Genomic DNA, 27083 nt, shown 5'->3' on the forward strand with positions numbered 1-27083 from the left:
CTGGCAGCTCCACGGCCCCCCCCGTATCCTTGGCCTTGGAGGCGGCTCCCCGCTCGCAGCTCCTGGACAAGCAGCACCGCTGCTCTCCCAGCTCAAGTTCCCCTTCCAGGCGCTGCCCGCACTGCATTCTCCAGCCCCTGGCCGAACCCTGGCCCTGCCCTGCTCAGTCCCCGCCGCGCTGCCCTCGGTCAACTGCTCCTCCCGCCTGCTCCAGAGAGAACACCCAGCACCGGCACAGGCGGGGAAGACAGAGGGGCAGGGAGTATGCAGAAGCATTCCGAGCAGGTCTTTCACCATCACAGGTCCTTTCTTTGAGATCTTGGTCATCATGCACAGGTTTCTTTTTTTATGTGTCCACTTTGATGGCTCACATACCTCCTAAGCTCAACTTCCCTCTTCCACCTGGTCATCTCTGAACTAGGAAGCACAAGCATCCCATGTGCTGCTTGAACTAGAATGCTGAGAATAACCTTCTGTGATGTTGGCACTGTTATTTGTGTCCAGACAAGTCATCATCCCATCTCTCTTTATAGCTATACTCTCCAGACCTTGTAAATGGATGTCACCTGCCATGTGGACTATTGTTGTAGCTTTCAACAGACTTGCTTCTCAGCACTCTGACCTCTTTACTTATGCATTTAGGAGAACAATCTTTTCAAAGATGAGGAGGTCATATACTTAGAGAATCCTGATTTTTTTTTTATCTTTCATAGTAAAGATGGGCTAACTCCTTGGCTGAACTCAGAAGTCCCACAGGGTTCAGTTTTAAGTTACCTGAGCTCTCTTTTGCTTGCACTGGCCATTGTTTTATATTATGAAAAATCATTCTGTCTACTCAGTTCAGGGCCTCATCTATTCCTGCTTTTTGTGGCTTCTTTACTGTGGCATCACATTCTCAGGAAAGTGTCATCTGATCTTCATGACCAGACATGTTTTATATCCCTCTTGTTTATGATGTTTAACATGATTATGTTTTTATCTTTCTTCATGACACTTTTTGATAGTGTCTGTCTCATAATAAACTGCAAATTAGGTGTGGCTGTACCTTTGGGAGACAATGCTGCAACTAGGATTTCATATACACATGTTCAATAGCCAAGGGATGAACGACCTTTACCCTTAAGGCCTCTGAGCCCAGCTCTGTGACTATAGAAAAATGCCTGGAACAGCATGTGCCTCATTTTGTAGAAGAGTTACCTGTGTGATGTGTACAAGCTTGTTACAACATAGTTGCTAATAACCCTGATTAAACCCTAGTATGCTTGAGAAGACAGAGCCACAGAAATTGAAGTCAAATGAACTAGAGATTTGTTAGACAATTCATCACTTGACTAATATGACTGCAGGAAGAAAGCATTCCAGAACAATCTCTCCTCTTAATATTTCTTACAATGCAACACCTGGCTCCTCCATACTCACACATCAACACTGTAGGACACAAAAATGACAGGGTGACTTTTATTAACTATGCCACATTTGCTCTCTAATATAGAGTTTGTATTTGAATGCTTTCTTCCCTAAAGAAGTGGCTGTTTTAAATTATGATGACTAAACACAGAATACAGATACTCCCAAAACCACAGTAAGGGAACAAGCTGGGAACTGCATTATTTTATCTTCAGAATGGCCAGAAATGTTTCAATCTTCCCTCTTTTGAAGACTTCATAGAGAAATACTATGTGGTTTTCTCTTGCAAAAGAGAAAGGGAAAAGAAATTAAGAAGAAATAAAAAAGAAGGAAAGAAAGAAAGAAAGAAAGATAGATAGATAGATAGAAAAACCCATAGCCTTTTCTTCTGAATTTCACAACTCTATCACAATTCCTAAGAAGAAAAGAAATTGTTTTCTGGTTTTGATGTTCAAATGTCAAGACAATAAATTTCTTCCATTACAAAATGATGACTGCCTGGAAAATAACTGTTCTATTAATATAGGATTTTTTGAGCCTTTGGACAGTTCATTTGAATGGCCACAAGAGAGCAGTAAGAAATTAAAGCTTGGTCAATGACTCACAGTCACACTAATGTGGGCTTTTTGCTATTAGGAAAATTTGAAAGCCAGATTGACTGACTCTGTTCAGAGAGACAGTCCAGGACTTCATTTGTTCATGTTAAAGCTATTTAGTCAAGAAGGGCAATGTTGACACCATCAGTTGATTACCAGGAAAGAACCTTGAGTTAGAGCTCCCAAGAAACCCAAGTTCACGTGTGAAAATGGAAAAATATTCTCACCTAGAACACAGGGAAGTCTTGAGAAGTTACTGGCCTGTACCTGTGGAATATGCAAGATGGAAAGGTATGTGGAGACCTGGGCATCTTTTAGAGCATGTCAGCCACCAGGAAGATTTTCAAGTTCTAATTCTACTCTTTCTTCTTCTAGTCTAACTACTGTATGAAATGGTATATGAGGAGACTGTAGTTTTTACTTAAATCACCTTCCCTAATTTCTACATATTCTGCCCTCTTTGCTCATACTAACTTGCCAGGTTTGACACAGTATCTTGGACACCATAATTTTAAAAGTGAATTTAAAAAACACATATTCACAAATGACTAACAACAGCATATATGAGATGCTGTTGCTATGAATCATTTCAAGAAAAGCCTAACAACTTGTAAAACATAAAATAAAATTACTCCAAGCTCATCTAAAGCAGAGTAACAATCAGTATGCATGTCGTAATTAATCATGCTTAAACATTAAACAGCAAAATGCAAGTTAAGATGGCAAGTTTTGTGTGAGCAAATAAGCATAGACTGGAAACAACCATGATGCTTTGTATTAACAGAAAGATAGCACACAAACACAGAGCAGATGTAGAAACATCCATCTGAAAGACAATTAGAAAAATGATGTAGGATAGCAAATTTTACAATGTGAATTTCCTTTAACTTGATTATTTTCTCATTGGGAATTAATGCTATGGAAATAATAAAAATAAATTTAAAGGATTCAATACAAAAAGGAATTATAAAGTAAAAACTATGTCTAAAATGAAAAAGATGGTAAAAAACAAAGATATGGGGATAAAGTTGGACTTTGATGAAAGACACTGAAAATAATATAATCATATATGTGCTGGCACTGAAAACATGGGATGCATTTTGATTCATCGTAAGATCAAAATCATCCTAAGTGATTCAACATAGAGGAAGAACCTGTGGTTGGTTGCATAGGAAAATATCTGTATATAATTTTCAAAGTAGCAATTACTTCTGGGTATGAGCCTTAAAATGATGTGTGTGTGTGTGTGTGTGTGTGTGTGTGTGTGTGTGTGTGTGTGTGTTTATGTGTTTCGTTTTCTTGTAGAAGTTGAGATTTTTGTTTCCTTGCTTTCTTTGTTTTTAAAACAATATGTTACTTTCAATTTCAATAAAAACACACAAAAAATAATTTCTATCTTCTAGAAAATCCTCAGAGAATCTTAAAAGTTAGTTTAGCAAATTCAGGAAAAGGTTGAAATTTGATCTCCACATGTCAAGTGACAGTAAAAACATATTAATAAAGTACAGCACATGTACTGTATAGTTTCTTAATATTATGAAAGAAAAATACGTATTGAAATTTTTCCAGAGTAACTATTGATGATATCTACAGTCAACCATGTAGGCTATTTTTGAAATCAGTTCAAACAGACTTTTATACTTTTAAATGTAAAAGCTTTTGCTTTTCCAAAGAAGCAAGCTCTTTCTTACCATTTTATTCATGAACAAGCCAGTGACCTGGCAGCTAACCCATTTCATTATTTTCTAGATGTTTTAACTGACCATATTCTCACTAATTTTCAGTTCTATATTTAAGCTATTACTAATACAATGAAATACATTTCAAAAGGGACTTTACTTAATGTGACCTCTGTCTAGCTGAGCATAGCTTCCCTCCTCATGAGTCAGAATTTAGAGAAGGGCTAATCATTTCATATTTTGAAAAAAAATATGCTTCTCAACATAACACATAAGCAGTTATTATTTTTAACCAAGTTTGAATTATCCATATAATTTTTTAAAATAATGAATTATCATGTATTTCTTATGAAGCCACTAATATATCAGATTTAAGCCAACACTGCAAGATACATATTATTACCTTCAATTTATGATATTAAACTAATCATAGTAAGCACAGCCCTTTGTCTATTATGACTTTAGTGAATCTGGAAAGAATCCCATGAGTAAGCTCTATTACTCCTACAGGAATTAGTGTTTCCTCAGAAAAGACGTGTTCCTCCAATTAACCACATCTGGGGGTACATTTTCATATATTATGGAACCCTCTTGAGCATGAAAAAACATTGTTTTCTTTCTGATTAAAATATTAGGGAATAACAATAAGACAGTGATGGTGTGTAGAAGGCAGGGTAGACCAGTAGGCCAGTTCAGAGCCTTCTTCTCTGCTTCCCTCAAATAAAGTGAATAATCTGACGTTCTTGTTCGAGTTTTTGTGTTCTCTTGTTTCTAGTCTATGGGTCAGATTGGATGTTTTCACTGACTGCTTTAGTTGCCCAACCCCCAATGAATTTTATCTTTCTCAGGAAAAAGCAACAGTGCCATGGAGACATGAGACCACACAAGGAAATAAATAGCACTGATTTATCCATCACAACTGAAAATGTAGTCTTAAGCTGCCAATTAAATTCTATTTGGTACCCATAGCACTCAAATATTCTCATTGTAGGGCATATAGGACGCCCTACAGGACAGGACAGAGAGGCAACACTGCTGTCATATTTAGCAAACGCATTAGTCATCTTTAGTCCTTTTTCTAGATAATAAAAGGAGTTACTTCTCCTTACAATAGCCTTTGATTTGCTTGATAAAAAGCTTCCTACAACTTCTGAGGATCTCCTGATTCTTAACAAAATCTCTGCCCATCTGTCCTTTCTGTTTCCTGAATTTCACAGCTTTTGTTCTGTATGCATTTTTGTACTTTTACACAATATGATGAAAACCAGAATTAAATTTGAATTCCCAGAAACTCTGAAAGGAAGGACTGGAGAGGGCTCAGTCAGTAAAGGTCTTAATTTTTAAACATGATGTCTAGAATCCACCCCAGAAGAAAAAAGCCAGTAAACCCACACAGAGAGAGCAGAGAATGGCGAATCCCTGAGTTTAGCGGCCAGCAAATTTCACCTCCTTGTCAATCTCCAGGCAGGTGAAGCCCTACTTTCCCAAAAATGTAGATGACAATTCCTGAGGAAAGATATCACAGTTTGTCCTATTGCTACTACATGGACCTGGACACAATATATGTATCCATACACACAAACACATACACACCCAGAGAAGCTATTGGAAGTGGAGGGCTGCTGGGGCAGAGGAATTCATTGTCTTCAGTGATGTACTGCCTGAGTTACACATCTTCCTGTAGAAAGCTCCACACCAATGCCCACACTGGGCCCTACTTAAACCCAGTACAACAAAAAACAAAATAAAAAGACATAAAAATAGGATGGAGATTTAATGGGAAGAGAAGAGTAGGGGGAGTGTGACCAGAATCATTACACACACACACACACACACACACACACACACACACACACACACACACACACACACACTACACACACACACATATATATATTTTTCCTAAGGGAAACTAAAGTGAGAGCTCACATGGAATGGAAACAGCCAACAGACAGGAAGGTGAAGATGCAAAAGAGGAGGAGAGAAGGGTGTGAGCGGGATGAGAATTGGAAATATGAAGAACTTCCTTCCTTTGCACTATACACTTAGCATTAACTCTGCCTTGCAAAGGAAGTCTATGAACATGTCCTTAAAGCTATTCTTTGAAGCAACTATGGAAGAGGCTTCTGGAAAAATACCCAGGGTTGTTTCAATCTCTTTGAACGTCCCTCATCTTCAAAGGAAACATGTTGTGCTTTTATAATTTTTATTTAAATTAAAAACAATCTTATTTTACATAACTTTCCTAGTTCCTTCTCCCTCCTGTCCTTCCATGCCCCCCACCGATCCCCCATCCAACCCCCATTCAATCTCTCCAGAGGGAGGGTGAGGCCTCTCATGGAAACATGTTGCTACATTGAAACAAGTATTGTTACTAACACTTCCCTCTGTAAGAAACCTGACATTTTTTTTTCTTTTAGTGGAGTTACTAATATGTAAGCATGAGACTTGTAGTATATTGAGAATAAAATATCAAATGACTTGTTTTGTCAACACTGGTTAAACACCTGTCATATTTTAGGTTCTCTTGCTAGGCTACAAGATAGATTAAATAAATTCAGATCTCTGTCAGTAATAAAGGCAGTTATGAGAATAAGTGAATGAGGATGACAGAACCCTGAGTTAGTTGAGATTCTGGAAAACTTCACAGGCCTTTTCTGGTCACTAGAAAAACTTAAAAATTAGATAAACTTAATGGTTTGTTTTTTAATCTGCCTGCTTCATGGCTATGCCATACAAGCTATGGCTCACAGTATTCTTGCCTTGGGAAGAGTGTAATCTTATATAGAAACATAAAAAATAAGATTTAGATATAATGATAGAACCAGGCAATGTCAGGAATCATTAACACCATGAAGAACAAAACTGAAGTAGTAAAAAATTCCAAAGGATTTCTTTAAGTACCAGGAAGTATTTTCTGAAATGATACAATGGACCATCTCGGACTCAAAGGACAAGTGAGAGGTAGCTAATGTGATGACCCATGAAACAAGTATTTCAGGATGAGGTAAAAAGCCAGCTCAAATTTTTCCAGACTGGTCCAAGAAGAAGCCATTCGGCACAGAATGCAATATGAAACAGGAAGAGTAATGAGGATTAACCTGAGTCAAAATGGCACAGCCCAGGTCATGTCAGACTTTTAATGTCTCAGAAAGGAGCCACTCAGAGTATCATAGGCAGAATTTGGGGATTCTAGCAGGAGCTAGAATCAGGGCTAGGATGAGCTCTGTCCATCTTTAGTCACCTTTAAAGTTTGTATGTGGATAAGTAATCAGGAGAACACTGGAGTGTGAGAAGGGTGTTGGAAGCTGTATTGTAAGCAGGCTGGGGAAAGATCAGATTTATCTGTGATATCAGGCAGGATGGAGACATTCTGTAGTGTCCATTATATTGTTTTTCAAACTTAACTTGCTGGTCATAAATTTAAAGCCTGAAACAGAGAAGTCACCGCCCTACATTAGGAAAACACTTTCTTCAGTTCTACTCACCCTGATTTTTCCCATCTGAAGAACACTATACTTGAGGCAATGGTCCCTTTCCATCACCACAACTTACAGGACTGTCAATCTTCCCTGTCACTTCAGGTAAATGAGGGCAGGGGTAGGGGGAACCCCTGCTTGTTAGCATGGGAAATGGATGATGCATGTGCTTATAGACACAGGTATTATGCTTGAATGTCTGTAATGTAATGTCATATAATATAATCATAACCACATTGCTTTGTAACAGGAAATCTGGGATGCTAAGAACTGTGAGGTGGAGATTTACCAACTGACCTAATCATGCAAAGAAGACATCAAACCTCAGTAACAGATTTTTTTTACTCTTCAGCCTGCAGAGTAGACACTGGGGTTCCTGCCCAGTACAGATCACAAAGCACACAATTACCCTGGCTCCATGTTTTAGCAAAGAGTTTTCCTTCGATGTGCCAGATATTGTTAAGAACACAAAGATCCCTGTTCATAAACACTGGGTTTTATACAGATCCAAAGGCACATGTTTATTTGTGTGGTCAACAGCCTGCATACTTTAAGAACCATGTAAATAATAAAGTTAAACTACTTTATTTGGTATGAGTGAAATTGATGGGCCAATAATCAGACACATTTGTGGGCCCGTGCATCTGAACATGTGCTATTGATGAGAAACTGAACCGTGTGCATGTGAAAGGGTTCGCGAAGCCTACTTCACAGCTGTGTGGATAGGAGAGAATGACAGGCTGCTTTCTAAAGGTGACAATTGCTCCTTAGCAGTGCTTCTCAGTGAAGACAAGACAGCAATTAGAATGGGATATAACCTAACAGTAAATGTTGTCAGAACATTTGGAGATTCCTTAGGTCCTATTATGGGTCAAAAGTATGTAGGTGGAGATGAAGGTTACATGAAAAGGAAAAAAACAACAACAACAACAAACAAAATCAGCTTCACTGTCACTGAGCCCACGATAAGCAGACATTGCGGTATGCACACCTTCCTCGAAATGCCCCACCATCAACTGGGAGTCCCTTTCAATTGAATGTAGTGATTTATTTCTAATTCAGTATGTCCTCGCTCTCTTGTCCATAGTAACCAAAAGCCCAAAGTCAGAACACTGCTCATGGCAGAGAGCTGAGCCTAGGCTTAAGATATTGCCAATTATCAACCAGTGTTTTCAAAGTTCTGAACAAAATCAACACTCTTCATGTCTTCTGTGCTTTTGGCAAAAGAAAGTTAATTAATACCTGCCCAAGATAGGGTCTGTTCCTTTGCCAGTTTCTGGCTTTTAAAACCATTAAGATATAATTTTATAAGTTTATTTTCCTAGAATTAAGCCAAAGATAGGTTAAAATTGGCATACGAAAAACTCAAAACTTTCTGATTTTGCAAATCACAGCCGGACACTCACTGAATTTTGCATCTACCTGAGATGCCAAGCTTTCCGTTTGTATGTGCAGTGCAGGGCACCTCCAGCGCATCCTGTCTTGGAGCCTTGAATGAAACCTCAGAGGAGAATGCATCGTCACTTTTGCTGGAGATGGCACATTGTTCAGGAGATGACAATATGTTGAAAAGAAGAAACTTCAAAAAACTTCTATTCTATGTCACATTTTCTCAGTAACTGAATAGAACTTCTAAGAATGTCATCTAAAGCCTATACTCAGTGAACAAGACAGGGAATGAGGGACTCTGGTGTGTAAATGAGCTCATCTATGCACAGTGAATGAAGGCTAACATGCTCAAGCAAGACAAGATCCCTGAAGCTCACACATACTGAGTCCAGCACATGGTGGCTTTTACCCATGAATTGCAACTCAGAGATGGGCACAGTTTGGCATGGCTTAAAATGGTAACTCTACGGAAGACTTAATTTTAATCAACCACACAAAAGTTCTTTTGGGGTCGTATAGTATTACCAAAACAACAAGAACCGAAAACAATGTGTTTGATAATTATAAGAAAAAAGGAAGAAGAAAAATCCCAATTTTAGAAGGATGTCTTGAAAATTCTCAATGGAATGCTACTAATTTGCAATTTATGTATATACATAGATGCACATGAGAGGAAGGTGGTGTGGAGAATTAACTCTCAGCATGAATTAAGAAGTCTGTCAAGTATTCATGTAAGCCTGTACAGTAGCCATTCATTTATCAAAGAAAATAACAATTTAAATTAAAAATAAGAAGATCCCTGGGGCTCTATGGTTCAGAACTCAGCTGCTCTTGTAGACAACCTGAGTTCAGTTCCCAGTATGTACTCTGGGCAGCTTAGTCTATAACTCTAACTTCAGAGAATTTGACATCCCTTCTGTTCTCCTGGCACCTGCACTCACAGTCATTTACACAGACAGACATACACATACACATCTGTTTTGGAAAGCTTTTTCATGGACTGATCATGGCTTAACTCCTTTTGTTTGGGAGAGAATGGAAGAAAATTTATTTAATAAAATGCACTGGTAGAAATTGTTTTCTCTCCAACCCATATGCTGATAGAAAGTTACCCAAACCATAAAAATCTTGACCTAACAGAAAGATGTTGCATTTAATGGGAAAGGAAACTTTTGTTTTACTGTGTTCATCCAGAGTGCAGCACAGGATCTAGTATCTGCTGGACATGCAAGTGAGTTTTATCAATAAAATCCAGATAGAAGTCACAGAAGTGAATAATTAAGGAATGGCTACAGAAAATGACATAATACACAATTTCAAGGCCTATAGTTGATATTAATAAAATATATGCTAAGAGTTTTCACTGTAAGTGACTTTCTTACTTACTATGATGATTCATTCGTGATTTATCTGTGATCATTGTTTGTACATTTTAAAATGTATTGTGGATTAAATAAAAGAAGCTTATCTTAACCCTAATTAGAAATAATTGCTACATAGCCTGTGTTATCATTCAATAATCTAAAGTATTTTAGGTTTCCCATTATTTAAAAATATCTTTAGCATGTACTCTTTCTGCCTTCATGTTTGAATAGACAGACTGATTTACAGATTTGGAAATTTACACAGAGCTTTGTGAAATAAGAAGCTTGTTTTTCTTAAAGTTGAAAAACTTATTTATCTAATTAACTGCAGGATTAATTTACTATGGGTCAAAATAAATTAACTTAAATAACCTTAAAAGTTTAGTGTATTGTTACTTTTAAGAATATATTACTTAAACTGGGCAATAGTGGTGCATGCCTTTAATCTTACACTCCCGGGGACTGGGGTTCATGGAGGAAGCAGGGTAGATCTCAGTTTGAGGCCAACCTGGTCTACAGAAGGAGTTCCAGGATGATACATAGAGAAACCCTGTCTCAGAAAAAAAAATTACTTAAAGTATTGTTAAATTATTTAAAAGAACATTTAGTTTAGTGTTATTATTTTTTGCAGCTAGAAAGGGAGTTCAGTTTTTTTAATGCCTAAATCCAGTGTTAAAATAAGTGGTATCTTTCACTGTGGCTAAGGGTTGGGGCCATTCTTGCCACAAAAAGTTGCCAGTGTAAAGTCGAATGAAAAGTGAGTACTCTCATTCAGTTGTTCATTTCCAGGGTGATTTGAGAACAGCTTCTTTCATATGAGTGTTTTCTGAGTAGAGCTTTCATCACTTCCATTTTCAGTTCCACACTTGCAGCCTGGATGTTCTGAGCAATAGGTAGTTCACTTCTGTACCATCGTCCAGTTCGAGATGCTGCACAGCCTTCCTGGACTCTAATGAAGTTCATGTTTATTCCCAAGAACTTCAAAGAACTATTTTCCTGACCCTGCATCTAAATAAATGCCATTTGTGAAATTAATATGGACTGGGGGTGAGATGATAATCTGTTTTTGTTGTTGTTGTTGTTGTTGTTGTTGTTGTTGTTGTTGTGTCTTCTATGTGGATTAGGGAATCTCTGCCTAAGATTCCTGATTTATTTTTAAAATCACAAAATGACCACTTCAAAAGTCCATCATTTCTTTCAGCTATCTTGAAGCCCATATATTTGTGCAACTAATATGCGCCAATGAACAAAATCTTTAAAAGTATATGGAATGGTCTATTTGATTCTCCCGCTGGGGCACTGTGTCTCACTACCTAGCTACATACACCATCTGCAACACTAGAAAGCATCTTTATATTTGTGGTGGTATATGGTTTAAGTCTTCTCAATTTTCTTTCCCAAGCCAATATACATATACAAATGTTGCATTGTCATTGCACACAATGGTCAGAACTGACCTGTCAACAATAAGATTGTTGTTGCAGTGGCTCCATTTGAAAAGTCATTTTTCTCAGCAGCTGCTTCTGACTTCAGCGTGGAAATGCTATTTCCAAGCACATCCATGAATTATGTAGAGCTCCCGGTAGAGGATTCCTTCGCTCCTGCTTTTCAAAACACTGATTTTAAACCATTGTCCTTAGGAAAAGAAAGCATATTATGCCCCATATATCTGCATAGAGTTCTCCAGAAATGCCTCAGTTTCACAGTGTTTTTCATTAAAGATCTTATTGTTCAATGAAGGTTCCTAGTTGTTTAGGGTTTTGTTATGATCTCTCCCTCTCTCTGTCTCTCTCTCTGTCTCTCTCTGTCTCTCTCTGTCTCTCTCTGTCTCTCTCTCTCTCTCTCTCTCTCTCTCTGTGTGTGTGTGTGTGTGTGTGTGTGTGTGTGTGTGTGTGTTTCAGTGTTGGAAATTAGGTAAAGAACCAGAACTTTACATACAAGAGCAATGGCATCCCCAAGCTCCGTTAGGGGTTTATTAAAATAAACCATTGTAAAATGGAAACAGTAAAGAATAATTTTGGCCTTATGGGAATTATATATAGAATGAAAACAAAAGTCTTCAGATTATTTCTAAGCAAGAATCATGAGGGGTGAATCAGCTCTCCAAAATGTTGTCAGTTCTGCTCTTCAAACAGATAAGTGTTATTACAGTGCCACTTTCAAAACAGCTCATCATTTTGTTTACAAAGATAATTTTCATTGAATTTATAAAAGATATTCATTATTTATTCTGCAAAGAAAGGGGTGTAAAAAAGTCACTAACCATTCAAGGCGAAATAAATAATTTAATCAACTATCAACTATTTCCAGTAAGAAATTCCACAGATTCTCCTCTGCAGACATGTTCTTTCAGGACTGGGGAAGGAGGCGTCACCTGGTAGAATGACACACAGGAAGCATGATAGGCTTCAGCTTGCTTTTCCTGCCCTTTCTTACTTTTACTCCCTGTGATTTGCTTTATGTCCCTCTGAAAATTTGACATTTGTACTGTTCCAATCAAAGGAGGCCTCTAGGAACAATCTGGTTTTTCAGTTGGACTTGTTGCAGATAGTTCCACCCTATAGAGATACAGCCCACTTTTCAGAATAAAATCTGGCAATGTTTAGTTGTGAGCTTCAATTGCACGTTCCCAAACTGCAAGGCACTGTGATGGAGTTTTATAGTGTCTAGTGGAAAAACAAGTAAGATAATCCTTTCTAAACCAGGTTTCTTATGTTAAAAAGGTGAGTTTTAAAAAGTAAACTCGGGGTTATGAAAGAGTCATCAAACACAAAGCCATGACTCCTGGATGCAAACTGTCTCAATTAAGACAAATAGTTTATAATTTGTTTCTATTCTAAACATTTAATTATTTTAACATACTTGAAGAATTTAATCTTTCTCTTCTGATTGTTCTTTCATTCCTTAGTAAATATTGTTAACTGGCAGCAGATCTGTGAGAATGCAGAGTTATTATCTAAGAAAGTCAATTCAGTCATCATCTTGAAGCATTGAAATAAAATGTAAGCTCATGTGTTTGCAGATTCTGTCTAAGAAAGCCCACTTTTAAAATATATCTTTTATGGTTCAGCTACAATGATTGCCTCATTATATATTAATAATACTATACCAGCTTTCCTAATAATGAAAATTAACAATATGTAGTAATATAAAACATTTTACAGCCTTATCAAAATAGAATATATATGAATTGCATTTTAACTTGTCACTATCAATATTTTAGTTTGAGTTTCAATTTTTTGTTTGTTTGTTCATTTGGAGTTTTCTAGACAGGGTTTCACTGTATAGTCCTGGCTGTCCTAGAACTCACTTTATAGAAGAGGCTGCCCTTAATTGAGTTTCAATTTTTATGTCTTAACAAGTTTTAAGAAATTCTGTGTAATATCTTGAAAATGAATTTTTGAAAGCATTCAGACATTTTACAAATGGGTTTAAAATAACACTAATGATGCTCTTTTTAAATTTTTGTTTATGTTTACATGTGTTTATCTGTGCATGTGTATGCAATGTATGTGTAGATGCCCAAGAAGCCCTGATGGCCAGAAGGTGTCCTGAAGCTGGATCTACAGGCAGCTATGACCTGGAAACCAAATTCAGATCCTCTAGAAGCGCAGCAAGCTCCTTCCCCTGCAGAGCCACCACTGCAGCCCCCTTAACCACGTCTGTTCTCATTCAACACCATCACTAACATTCAAAGAAATCTATTCATTTGTCATTTCTTTCCATTGCTGAATGAGACAATGTAATAATAATTTTAGAGAAACAAGATAAAAGTCTATATTATTATTATTATTATTATTATTATTATTATTATTATTATTTATTTGTTCTTGTTCCTAGATGAGTGAAACAGGAAGTAAAATTTGTTTTTCTGAACTAGTTTGAAATCTTTCTTCAAGGGCTAGCTGACCCATATATTTCATGTGTTTGAGTTTTATCTGTTCATTCGGCATGGTTGGCAGTAGTGAGGGGATATGGTAGTGACTTCCTACAATTCAAAATCATTTTTAAATGTACTTATCCCAAAATTGCCAGTGATAAAATAAAAAATAACAGGCAAATATATATCAGCAAAATTTAGAGCCTTATGTGATCTTTGGAACAAAACACTATTTCTCCCAAAATGCTTTTACAAATAAGACAGAACACATGTTGAGTAAAACACAGCTTCCACAAAGATAGCATTATCACACAGGCAATGGTGATGCAATGGGTATTATTCACTTCCTTTTCTACTTAGCTGTGAATATTTCTAATGCCAAATAATAGTTCATTTATTTAGACTTAATCTTTTAAACATGAATATGTACATTTAGTGAAGAAATTGTTTGAGTGATATTATATGACTCATGACTAACACTGTATGCTTTTGTTTTTTAAAGGAAAAAAACAGTTGTGTGCACTGTTGGTCTGTATTTATAGAGCATTTTTATTGTGGAGTTTGCATGTAGAGCTTCAGGAATGCTGGAGAACAATAATGAGCAGTGTGGAGCAGTATTGTTAGTGGAGTCTTTTCTATTGAATTTTTAAGATGCTGTAAAATGAGATATGTGAGCAGCTCCTCTGGACACCTTTTCCCATCATTGTGTTAATATCAATCGCTCACTTCCACCATTTCTCTTGGTATTAAATAGAAACCCTGGTTCCCACTGCCTTGATTGGAGGGCTTATAATGCATAACAGGGTTGATAACCTTAATGAGATTAAGCATTGTGATTTTATGACGGCTAACCCAAACCTGCAGCCTCTGAGACTGTCTCTAAGACAAACCTGCAAAGGTACAAGAAGGCGCCTTACATCCTTTTCTTCTTTTGGCTCTGAGCTTTTCTCCCTAGTGAAGGCCACCCTGGAGATATAGTGAGAAAATGATGGGTGCCTTCATGCTAGAGCAGTGGCATAGACTCTTGCCCTGGCAGAACTAACCTTTGCCAGATGGCAAAGCTAGTGCTTTCTGTGCAAAGCATGGCTCATGATCACTTACCACATGCACTGAATGCCAGGACAGGCTGGATCTGCTGGGAACTGGCAGGGCTCAGTGTGGCTGGAAATGGAGATCTGTAGAAATGGGTGTTGTATGTCAGGCTCTTCTGCTGGAGTTATCTAGAGCTGCTGTAAAAAACTTCTCAGTTCTGCATCTTCATTTCCCACAAAAAGAAAGAAGAAAATCAAGTGTCATAATAAATCATTAGAGCTCCTGTCCAAGAATCATGAGAATCAGATATTAAACTCTCCTTTCATCTGTATATGAGGGTGCTAGAGCAGTTCTTGGCCAGAAGTTTTAATGTTAAATCACTGCGAGTTTTAATGTTTTGCTACATTCTTATCCTCACTGGTCATTAACAGTCACCTATCACCAGATGAGCAGGAATGGCAAGTTCTGTACTCTCTACTCCCTATAGTAATCCTAGATGAATGACAGCCACAGAGCATCCCTGGCAAATGTCCTCCCAGCATAGAGAAGCACCTACAAACTAATATTTCCCAGAGCCATTCATCTTGTATTTACTGTCATCCCTTATATTAATCTCTCTGCAACCTAGATAACACATCAAATCTTCTCATTGGCTCAGAAACTCAGCCCCCACTCCACATACTGATGCATCTTACTGCTCTGCCATCTAACACTTAACATTTCATTTTAATATAAAGCTAATATCTTCTAGCTAAGCTATTATAAGCACATGAAAACTAACTTACAAGTAGCTGGAGGTAATCTAGTGTCATTACACATATTACTGTATATTTTCACTTCACTGGATGATAATATTTAATTTAGAAGAAAATGTCATATGTTATACTTTTTCTAAGAAATTGCTTATTCTGTAACATATAAAAACATACTTTCAAGAACTTCCTAGAAACGGCTTTAGCTGCAGCAGAGTTACATGGATAACAAGCAAGCTTATGGAGCTTTGTGCTTGTCAAATCATACTTGAAGAATGGCATTTAATCCACAGATAATTTATTTTAGAAAGAACACCAAATCTTAAAAGACTCAGCTGAGTGTGACAGAACACATAGGACGTCTGAAAAATGCAAGTAATATTTAATATAATATTGTGTGGACAAGACAAAATTTGAAAAGCAGCATCTTCTGCCATTTCATGGCTAGAGGTACTGCAGAATTAGGATTATTCAGCATGGTTCTGAAGCTCCAATAACACATAGTTTCACAAAGTTCCGTTCAGTGTACATCAGAAAAGTGTATTCACCAGACTGCTTAAATGAAGTGTCTTTGTAAGAGTATCTAAGGCAGACACTAAGTAGGTCCACTAAGCACCAACCTCACTCAGTCTCATTTGGAAGGAGGGAAGATCAGGAAGAAAAGCTTTATTCCGTGACCAAATAATGCAGTAAAGTGAGCATGGCTCCCAGATAAGCTTTTTGTCTAGTCTAGAATATAAGATAGTGTGTATGTAAGAAACACAAAAGAAATGTGTAGAAATCAACTGCACTTACTGGACACAATGTAAAGAAAATGTGGTCCCACATCTCCTCTCCCCCTTTTCTTCCCAGAAAGGGTACTCTTTCCTCCCTCCTTATCATGACATCTGGTACCTACACATCTTTAAAGAAGACATTCTCCTTGGGATTTCAGGTGTCTGTGCATGCAGGTTGTCTCGCATGCAGCTCTATCCTGCATAGCAGCAGTTCTGTTATCCAACTCTCTAATTCCTTAGTAATCCAAGACCCAACAGCATCTCTTGTCTATTTCTCAAACCTATACTATAGATTTCCCCAGAAGAATTTCCTCCAATGACTTGATTGCTCTTATTTTATGTGCTCAACATTAGTTCTAATAAATACCAATATTCTGAGAACTCTCAGACAACCCTGGGATAAGAAGCAGATTATCTTACGAGTATGGGGACATCCACAAGGAGCTCTACAGGGTAAGAGCTGGCAACTTCCTTCTAGAAACAGACCAGGACAGAATCACCATGCTTCCACACTTTTTGTAAAGACATGGCCTGGGAAGATGATCCACAAACCCCTTTAGATTCAAATCCTAAAGACTTCAATAAATAGATTGGAATTCTCACCAGTTCTGTGATCACACAAAGCAGGTGACTGCCTATGCCACATCTCACCCAGCTGAGGGTTTTATGCCTTGCTGTATGTGCCCTCCATTGCTCCCAATTGCATTAACCCAAGTGCAGAAGGGATTCTTGACTCTGCCCTCCCCTTTATATGCCAAAGTCAACTCTTCAGTAAGTTTTGGAATTCTGTCTTTTATACCCCCTGTTGCTCAGACTCCATTATCTCAACAAATACCACAATAGCCTCAGCTCACCCTGGCTGCTCACAAGAATTTCAATAGGCTTCTAAATGATCCCTGGTCCTTCTCACTGAAGTCAGAAAGCTTATGCACTTCTTCAGTCGCTTCTGACCCTATCCTTTCTTTTATAAAGGGATACTTAGTTATTTCCAAGTTTAAAGTCAGGTCCATATAGCTTGGGTCTTGTCAGTCTCCAGCTTTGAAATATCCTCTGTTGTTTGTTGTTATCAGCGTCATTGCCTCACAGTTGACTTTCAGAACTAAACTATACTAAGTTTTTTCATGTACTTGGGACCTTTGAAGGTCACCAAGGACACCTTGCTCTGCTGTCCTCCAGCTGGAGAACAGAATTTCACCATTCATTCTTCAGGTTCAGCTGTATTTCCTCCACAGGTCACTTCTCTTGACTGACTGCTCCAGAAACACCTTCACTGTTTTTTTTTTTTTTTGTAACAGTCAACAGTTGAATTTACTAGTCCAGTATCAAATCATTCCAACAGATTTTGGAGATTACTGGGGAAATTTTACTGGAAAGTTTAATTAAGTAAATTAGTGCTTGATATAAAATATATCTCCACAAAATTTATAGAGAGAATGAATTAATGGTAAAAAAAAGAAAAGTCAAATACCAGGCATACTGAAGATATGAAATCAGATTTCCCTGGAGCTTGAGAAATGATGAAAACCTCATGTTTCTTGAAATCTCAAATCATGGTTAAGGAAAGTAAGACACTCTTGGGGGGGGCACAGAGGGCAACATCAGGTGCTGTTCCTTAGGCACAAGGCACTATATACCAAATTTTTGAGAAAGAGAGTGTTTCTTACTGGCCTGAAACTTGCCAAGTAGGCTAAGCTGGCTGGACAGAAAGGCCCACTGACCTACCTGCCTATCTGCCTTCTTTTGTCTAGCAACCGAGCTACAATCAGGCCACTGTAACCAGCATTTGCACATTAGTTCTGAGGGTCAAACTCAGGTCCTCATGCTTGCAAGAAGTGTGTTTTACTGACGGACATTTCTCTTCAGTTCAGTAAGACATCTTTTGAAAGCCTCTGAAATTAAGAATGTATTTTTTATAGTATTTCTCTGTAGGAAGGAAAATAAACAGCATTCTAACTAGATAATTATAAGGGAAGCCAAGCGTGCCTGAGCAGGAGACACAGACATCTTTAATTCTTTAAGAAACACGATGGCTCACACTTGTTGTCCTAGCACAGAACCAAAAAAGATTCTGTTTCATGTGTAGAAAAAAGCATATATCAAGGGTTTAATTCATCCAGGGAAAGTTCTAGATATTTCAGAAAAAAAGGTGAAAAAATAGAAATGAATCAATGTCTCATGGAGATAATAGTCTAATGGGAAAATAGAATATACCAAGTTCTGATGATTCACTATTTCTGAACATGACCTAGCAAGAAATAGATGCCCAAAAATGATAATGATATGTGGCTTTGGATTAAATCTGAAGCAGACATTGATGTCACCACAGATAATATGCCTCTATAGATGCTTAAAGAATATCTGTAGGAAGACAATGTAAACTTTCAAAATAGCAGAAATGACCATGTATCATACACCAAATGTTTTCAAAGAAGATAGTGACAAGGAGTAGGTTTTTCTTAGTAACTTTGCCTCTCTCCATTTCCGCTGACATTCAGTATTCAAAATGAAGAGCCATGATAAAGCTGACTGTCAGATAGTTCATGGTGAGAACAAACTGGGGCTGAGGGTACAGCCCCAAAGTATGGTGTTACGGTGTTTGCCAAGCAATGTGCTCAAGTTTGGATTCTATCTTAAGATCAGATAAGTCATGGGAATCTTGTTGCCAAGTGTTGAAAAGAAATGTGGTTATCCATATCCCTTTTAGTACTTTTGTTTAACTGTAAGGGATTCTATGCTGATGTACTGCCAAACAATGGATTCTACAAGAGCAAAGTTCACAGCACAATAGGTATTCCAAAGTGGATGTCAATGCAGGAGGAAATAAGACCACTTAGGAAACAGAATGCTTGCCTTGTCTTAATATCAAGGCTAAATTTAACTCACAGAAGATATAAAGTATTCTGTGCTTCCTTGCTTATTATTAAACCAGAAACTACAAACATTTTTAACAAAGACTTATCAGTGTAATATCTGGTAATACTATGAATCTATAGATAATAAACTTAGCAATTTATTTCACAAATACTTTAAGGTCTATTCTGTATGTCAGACACAGTTCCAGGCAACAGGGTAAATTTTAGAATTAGAAAAAATTGGCAGTACATAAATTATAGTACACTATAGAAAATAAAAAAAAGCAACTTACTAAATACATGTCTATTGTAATGTCCTGATAAGGAGCATTAGGAATGATGATATAGCAGTGCCAGAAAACAAAAGGTCTTAAGATGGTGTGGAGAGATACGACTTTTCTCCTAAGGTGACATATGTGTGAACACAGAGGCATTTGGTGAGATAGCTCCAGTTCATATCACAAAAGTGCTAGGGCCAGTTAAGTTTATGGCTTGAAAAAGAATAGAGGAGGTGCTTAAATTACAGAAATTCTGGAAATGGATGGGTGAATGTATTCATAAATCAATAAATTAATCAATAAAAGCTAGATGATAGATATTTGATAGAAAAACATGTAGGTGATAGATTTAGATGACAGATGAAAGGTAGATAGATAGATGATAAATGGAAAAACAGATAGATTGCTAGATGGTATACTGCAAATGTCCTATTCCTTTGACTTGATTTTGCACAACTTAAAAGTTGCTTCCAGTTTAAGGAGCTCCTCTTGAATCAACAGATATCACTAATGAAATGACATAGAAGCTCAGTTTGATTTTTCTTCCTGTGTCCCTGATCAACTTAGTGTCAATTTTGTGGCTACCTGCAAGCACTAGGACTGGTCCAAACATACAGACTCATACAGATAGATTGTTAACCATCAGTTTTTAATAAATATCCCATGAAGGTTGCTTCAGAAGAATGTGCTCAGTCATGACTTGCAGCAGAGTTATAGCTGTGGAGATTTTCACTGGTTGTAAAAACTCAAATGCTGTGCTGAACTGGGCATCACTAAAATGGACAGTGAACCTTCTTCCTGGCATGCATTCCTTTCGATGCTGAATCAGTGCTCTAACTACTTAAGAGAATACTGCCAAAGCAACACTGAGCTACTTCTGAGACTATGTTATTGACACATGAAATTCCCACGTTGGAATCTTTGGTTACTTTGTGTTCCAGAATCCTACTACCATAACAAGAGGATGTTCAAGCAGCTCTTAAAGCAAGACCCTGAGTAGTAACTCAATATATACCAAAACTTTGAAATATTCCTTCATTGGTCAAACTTTCTAAGAGTGAAGGTCTAGAGAACATGTGACCAGCCAGTGATACACTGAGGCAGAGACTCAGCGACAGGTGTTTATTAACATTTTTCAGAAACTAAAATTAGAAGGTGACTTGTTACACAGCATGAGATAACCAATAGAAGTATTGACAGAAAACACTATTATGTGCATGCCAGATACTGAAGAAAGACTATCAAGGCTACCATATTGATATCTTGGTATGGTGCACATAACTGTAACCCTAGCACTTAGGAGACTGAGACTGAAGAGATTGAGATCAAACTTCAAATGCCGGTCTGGACTATGTAGTAAGTTAAAGGGCAGCTGGATTTATCTACTGAGACATTCTATAAAACAAACAAAAACAAATATTACCAAAATTTATGGCCAAAGATTCAACATTACATGATTTAAAAGGAAGAAAGAAAAGGTTGTTTTTATAATTATTTACTACTTGAAGAATAAGTATAAAAATAAGTTAGTCACTTTGACAACTCTAAAAGATTCAGAGCTTCTATAGCCTGAGGGCAGAAAAAGCTATGGCCCAGTCCCTGGAGTTGATCATGAGACTGACACCTTCAAAAGCAGCTGTGTAACACCAGCACCAGACCTTGGAATGTGTTGCAACACCATGAATCTCCCTAACACTTTCTGAACTCTGACCCTCCCCCTGTTCAAAGTCAATATTGCTCTTTGTCTGAATGTGATGTGGGAACAAAGAAACATCCTTCCTCAGTGTCTCAATAATAACTTCCAATCCAGGAACTGAATTAGGTCTCCACACACCCATTCTGGGAAGAGCCAATCTCCTAAGGAAAGGAAGTGCTCTACAAAGAGTTTGAACCATATAGACAACTCTCACAATCCTCAGAAATTGCTCTGGTTCCTTTATTGATGATAACATGGTAGTTAGACCCAATGACCAAGAAGTGGTAAGGGTGTTAGGAATTTTAGTCACACACACACACACACACACACACACACACACACACACACACACACACATTTTTTGAGGTTTGGAGACTGATTTAACAAAAATCCACAAACCTCCTATACAATTCAAAATCCTTGGATATAGTGTTCTGGCTGTATAAGAATTTCCCACAACATGATGTAAGAATCATTGTATTGTACAACTTCCATTTCTAAGAAGGAATCAATAGGTTTCTAATAGGTCTCTCTAGATTTTGAGAAGAGTATATTCTGCAAATAGAAGCTAAGTTTTCTGCTTATTAGGCCAAACATAAGCAGATACCACAGTATGAGAATATCTGTGAAGCTCCAAAACACAGGGACCTATGGGAGGCACCAGTAGAAGTATCAAAGCATGGATCATTAGGGTTTTAGAGCAAAGTTGGATCATTTGAAAATGAGACTTACAGAACTCTTGGACATGAGGTTCTGGATTGCCTAGCAGAGAATATGGTCAATACCAAGAATTTGATGATATTGAGGATCTATATAACCACAACTGCCTATTTATTATAAATTAGATCATTCCAGGCACAAGTTATACAGTTGGATGAATCCCAGAATAGTAATCCATCCTAAAATGTAAGAGTTACCTATAGAATTGTGATGAGCAGGTCCATGAGCCACAAAATACTAAACAAGATGTTAATTGGTTGCCCACAGCCTCCAATGCTATTGCACAGCACCTCTTTGTCAGGTTGTACTCATGACCAAATATAAGAGGAAATTATTACACTGAAAATAGGAAGGTGCTAGGCTAAATTCATAGATGTGTTGGCCTGAGCTATACATGCTGACTACATGATAGCATCATTCATGGGTAATTCTGAAAGATAACAGTGGTATAGTATGGGCAGTGTAGTTTGGGCAGTGGTATAGTATGACCTCAGAAAGTTCCCACAAAAGCTTTGTGCTTGAACACAGGACCCAGCAGGTTGACCTGCATGGGGAGATTGCACAATCTCTGGGAAGCAGTACCTAAGGTTGATTCTTTGCAGGTGAAAGCCAGACCCAGCTTCTGATCCTAACCTCTGCTTGCTGATCCAGCCAGCATAAGTAATTCTGAGCACATTCCTGTCACCAACAGGTACCTTTGCCATGTCTTCTCATCCATGTCCATTCTGCCATGTCTGCTCTGAAGCTTCCCTGAAACTGTAAGAGAAAACAAACACTTCTTTTGTTTTTTTCATTTATTTTACATACCAACAGTTTTCCATCCCTCCTGTCCTCATGTTCTTTCTCCCCAACTCCCATCTACTGGCTTCCTCATCCACTCTGCCTCCACCTTCATTCAGAAAGGGACAGGCCTCCCATGGGATTGAACAAAACATAGCACATCAAGATGAGGTAGGGTGAGCTCCTTCCCCTGCATAAAGGCTAGGTGAGGTAATCTAGCATGAGGAACAGGTCTTCAAAAGCCAAGTATGACCAGGGGGATCAAGATCATGATGTGGAAAACCTCAGAGACAGCTGACCTGAGCTCATGGGAGTACATGGACCCTAGGGAGCCTTCATAGGATCAACCTAGGCCCTTGGCATGTGTGTGACAGTTGTGTAGTTTGGACTGTTTGTAAGGCTCCTACCAGTGAAATCCTCCATTCTTTAAGTTAGCCTACCAGGCATTTTGACACAGCAATGCAAAAAGTAATAAAAACAGAAAACATGGACATCCTTGTCTCCATGAGACTCTTTCCTGTAGAAAATTGAGAAGAACACATGTGTCTCAGAATTCTCTGCTTGTTTAGAAACTCAAGGAGGAGAATTAGAAAGTTAGCAGCAAGGAAGCAAGGAGGTTTAGGGAACAAGAATATGTGGGATCATTCAAGCCAGGTGGTGTAAAGTTATCCATATCACATGTCACTCCTGACACTATATGTCATTGAAGGGATTTTAAAGAAACAAAGTTAAAAGACCAAAATGAAAACAAAAACCACCACAGAAACAAAGTAGAATGGTATTCACCTGGACTGGAGTGGAGAAGATGGAGGGTTACTGATCAGAGAATAGAAATGCCCAGTCGTAAGATGGCTAACTGCCAAAGTTCTGATACTTCACAGTGATATGGTCAATAATGCTACATGGTATATTTAAAGTTTTCTAGGACTGGATTAATTGTAAATACTCTGAAGACTACACAAACCAAAAGGCATGTTGTCAACTAGAAAGGATTCAGTAAGTCAGAATGTGTTTATTATTTCATCATGCATTCATATGTACATCCATTATATCAGATACCTTACCTGTACATAATTTATTATTGTTTATGATTCAATTCAACTTGAACAAAAGAAATGGAAAACATGATTATTAACATAGCAGACTCTGCTTATTGGTTGCCCTAGTACTTACACAAAAGACTTATGAATGGAGTCACCTGACAAGAGGAATGGTATATCTGCATGGGATAGAAACCTGACCTCTTGCTCAATGAATACTGTCTAGTTACTGCCACTGTCAAATGTTCAACATGCTAGCAGTAGAGATCAATTCTGAGTCCTGTATGTGTCACCATACATCAAAAAGGGTACCATGACTAGAAGTTGACAGTTGAGCCCCTTCTAACTTTAAAGGGACAGCAATTCACCATCAGTGCTATCTAAATGAATTCTAAATATGAATGTATGTTTCTCACCTACAGGTCCTCTACGAGCAACATTAGCCAAGGGTGTACTGAGCTTGATCACCAACAAGAAACCTCACATAGAACATTGCACCAATTGACCCTGTGCAGTAAAAGAAATATACTGTGAATATGCAGACTTGTAATCCAGTGGGTATTATCACAGGCCAACCCACTCAGCTGGCCTGGGAAGATGATGGAAGAGTGTAACGATAAGCCCCACTGCCACATGGCCACCCCAAAATAACACAGAGGCTTATATTAGTCTTATATACAATGCTGCTGTCCAATTGACTATGATTTTTTATATTCTAGCTCAGTCTTAATTATCATAAATCTATATATTTTATAAGACTTATCTTATCAGATGCCAGTGGCAGGGGTCTACTCTTGCCAGGATCACTTGGTAGCTCCAGAGCAGAGAGCAGGGGGAAAAGGAAGTGCAAGAGAGCAATTTCCTGCTTATATTCTGAGTCTGCCTGCTGTGTCACTTCCTGCCTGGATCACAACTTCTTTACTACATATCTCAGAATCCTCCTTGTCTCCTAATCCTGCCTAACTTGCTTCTTCATTGGCCAACAGTACTTCATTCAACAACCAATAGGATAAACATACACAAAAGGACATTCTCCCAAATCTCCTCTTTTTTGTCTAAATAAAAAGAACGGTAACTTATCTTTTATAATAACTGAAGAAACTTATAACCATAACTATCTGTCTTCAATTTCATGAAGACCACAGAAGGAAAATATGTAAACTCTAGAATTGACAGAGACATCTTGCTACCTGGACAGCCACCCAAAGTTCCTCTGTAATGTTGGGGCATCCATCTTCAGCTCATAGGCCACAATGTGTCTGGCACACTTCTCCATTTCAGCAGGAACCCTTCAGGACTGTTCATCTTGTTTTGTAAGTTCAGCAGTCACTTTCTTGTGGGTCCTGCATGTCCAGTATATATAGCAACAGTCTAGGCAAGAGCAGTTTCTTGCCCAAGTGGCTAATCTTGCCATGTTGAAGGCAAACGCCATAACATGTTTCTTTGATGCCCATCCTCCTTTCTTATGTAATTGGTGTGCCAGGAGCAGTTGTGTCTCACTGTCAAGAAAAACCCTACACCATTTAAATGCCATATAAAGAATATCTATCCATCTCAAATACATCTCTGTATATCTAGAAAACCTAACTAACCTAATTATAAGTTTTGACTATTATACCTAACTATATAATTTATATTTAATTGTGAATATCACAAAATTGACCTTAAATTTGTATCAATAAATGAAAATCCATACCAATGCAAGGTGTTCATCTCCATATCCTATTCCCTGTTTTTTCTTTTAAAAAGAGGTTGACTGTGATCATTACCATTTATAACCAACCCCATTTAAATGAAAACAAACATTTATAAACAATATTTGAGAATTTGGGCGTCGTTCATTCCAAACTGCTTCCTGCTTGTTGGGTGTGATGTCCATACCATGTGTATCATGATAAAACACAGAAATCTGGCCATAGTCATCTATAGCTGCATCATCTCAGCTGTTTTGGATATAGGATCAGTTGGGCCACTGCTTCAGGGGGTCTTGTTGATCAAACCATTTTAGTCTGAAGGAATCCACAGCTTTTCATTTTCTGTGAAAACACAAGCAAGAAATCTTTTCCCAAGTAGCCTGTCCTTAGACTTAAATTTTGAAGTCAAAACATTTTTAAAATGATATAAGTTGGATTAATTTAGCAGCACTTATAATCAAATGTAGTTTAGCAGCTGTAACTTTTTCTTCGGCAATCAAACAATTTAGAGATAACAACATAGCATATAGTATCCAGACTTTGTGTGCATTTTCCATCTTTATGTGGCTTTTTTATTTTTATTATTCTATTTCTTTTACTTCCTTTTGATTCTTTTTTTTTTTTTTTTTTTTTTTTTTTTTTTTTTTTTTTTTTTTTTTTTTTTTTTTTTGCTCAGACAGGGTTTCTCTGTGGAAATCCGCCTGCCTCTGCTTCTGGAGTGCTGGGATTAAAGGCATGTGCCACCACAGTCCAGACACTCTATTTTTTGCCTCTGCTTCTGGAGTGCTGGGATTAAAGGCATATGCTAACAACACCAACCTTGAAGTCACAGAGATATGCTTGCCTCTGCCTCCCAAGTGCTAGGATTAAAGCTGTATGCCACCATACCCAACTACTCTATTTCCTCCTGTTTCTTTTTCTCTCACAAGCCTACTTTTAAAAACACTGTAAACATTTAGAGGTTTTTCTTCATCTGAATCTGTCTTTATTGTAAATCTTTACCTTTTTCTGGCCACACAGTCTTTTAACTGTTAAACAACATTGCTAAAATTAAAGTGGTGGCTGCTTTAGCCGATGTCTTCCAAGATGGCCAGGTAAGTTTACCACCAGACTGAGAGCTGTACTCACTGCCTTGGTCTATGCTGCCATCAAGCAGTAGGCTGCCAGCTTGAGATGTGGTCACTGCCGCTGCCAGCTACGTGGGTTTGTACCCCAAGACCCTGAGATTAAGAGCTCTACCGACTGAGCTATCTGGGCCTCTTAACAGGAGCCCTGCTGATTTTCCGCTTAGGATGAATCAGGAAACCTCTCTTAAAGGAACTGCTCTAGCAAAACAGAGACCACCCAAGAAAATGCTGCTACCAAGAAGTCCTGCTTGTCTCTGTTCTTTTGTTTCCAAAATCCCTCTTTAAGCTTTTGTGAAGTTTACATGGAAGTTTGTAACATTACCACCAGCTGCCTGGGTTCTGCCGCAGCTTGACTAGTCGAGGGAAGGTGGCTTGCAGTGGTGAGAGCACAGAATCGTAACCTCTGGAACTCTCAATCAACTCTCAATTCTCCAGAGCTGCTGGCCTTCTCAGGAGCACCAAGTCCAACCCCCAAGAGCTCGGGACAGAGCGAGTGTACTGAGCTGCTCCAATGCCGCCCAGTGGCTCCACAGGCTGGCTGG

General features: G+C 38.0%; 1 long non-coding RNA gene across 1 annotated transcript; it reads left to right on the plus strand.

Moving 5' to 3' along the window:
* The first annotated feature begins 2049 nt into the window (after window positions 1-2049).
* On the plus strand, window positions 2050-13697 carry LOC113832956. The gene is made up of 2 exons (XR_004772090.1): window positions 2050-2294; window positions 13433-13697. It is a non-coding gene; the product is annotated as an uncharacterized LOC113832956 (long non-coding RNA).
* The last annotated feature ends 13386 nt before the right edge of the window (window positions 13698-27083 follow it).

Source organism: Cricetulus griseus (genome assembly GCF_003668045.3).
Source record: "Cricetulus griseus strain 17A/GY chromosome 1 unlocalized genomic scaffold, alternate assembly CriGri-PICRH-1.0 chr1_0, whole genome shotgun sequence".
NCBI lineage: Eukaryota > Metazoa > Chordata > Mammalia > Rodentia > Cricetidae > Cricetulus > Cricetulus griseus.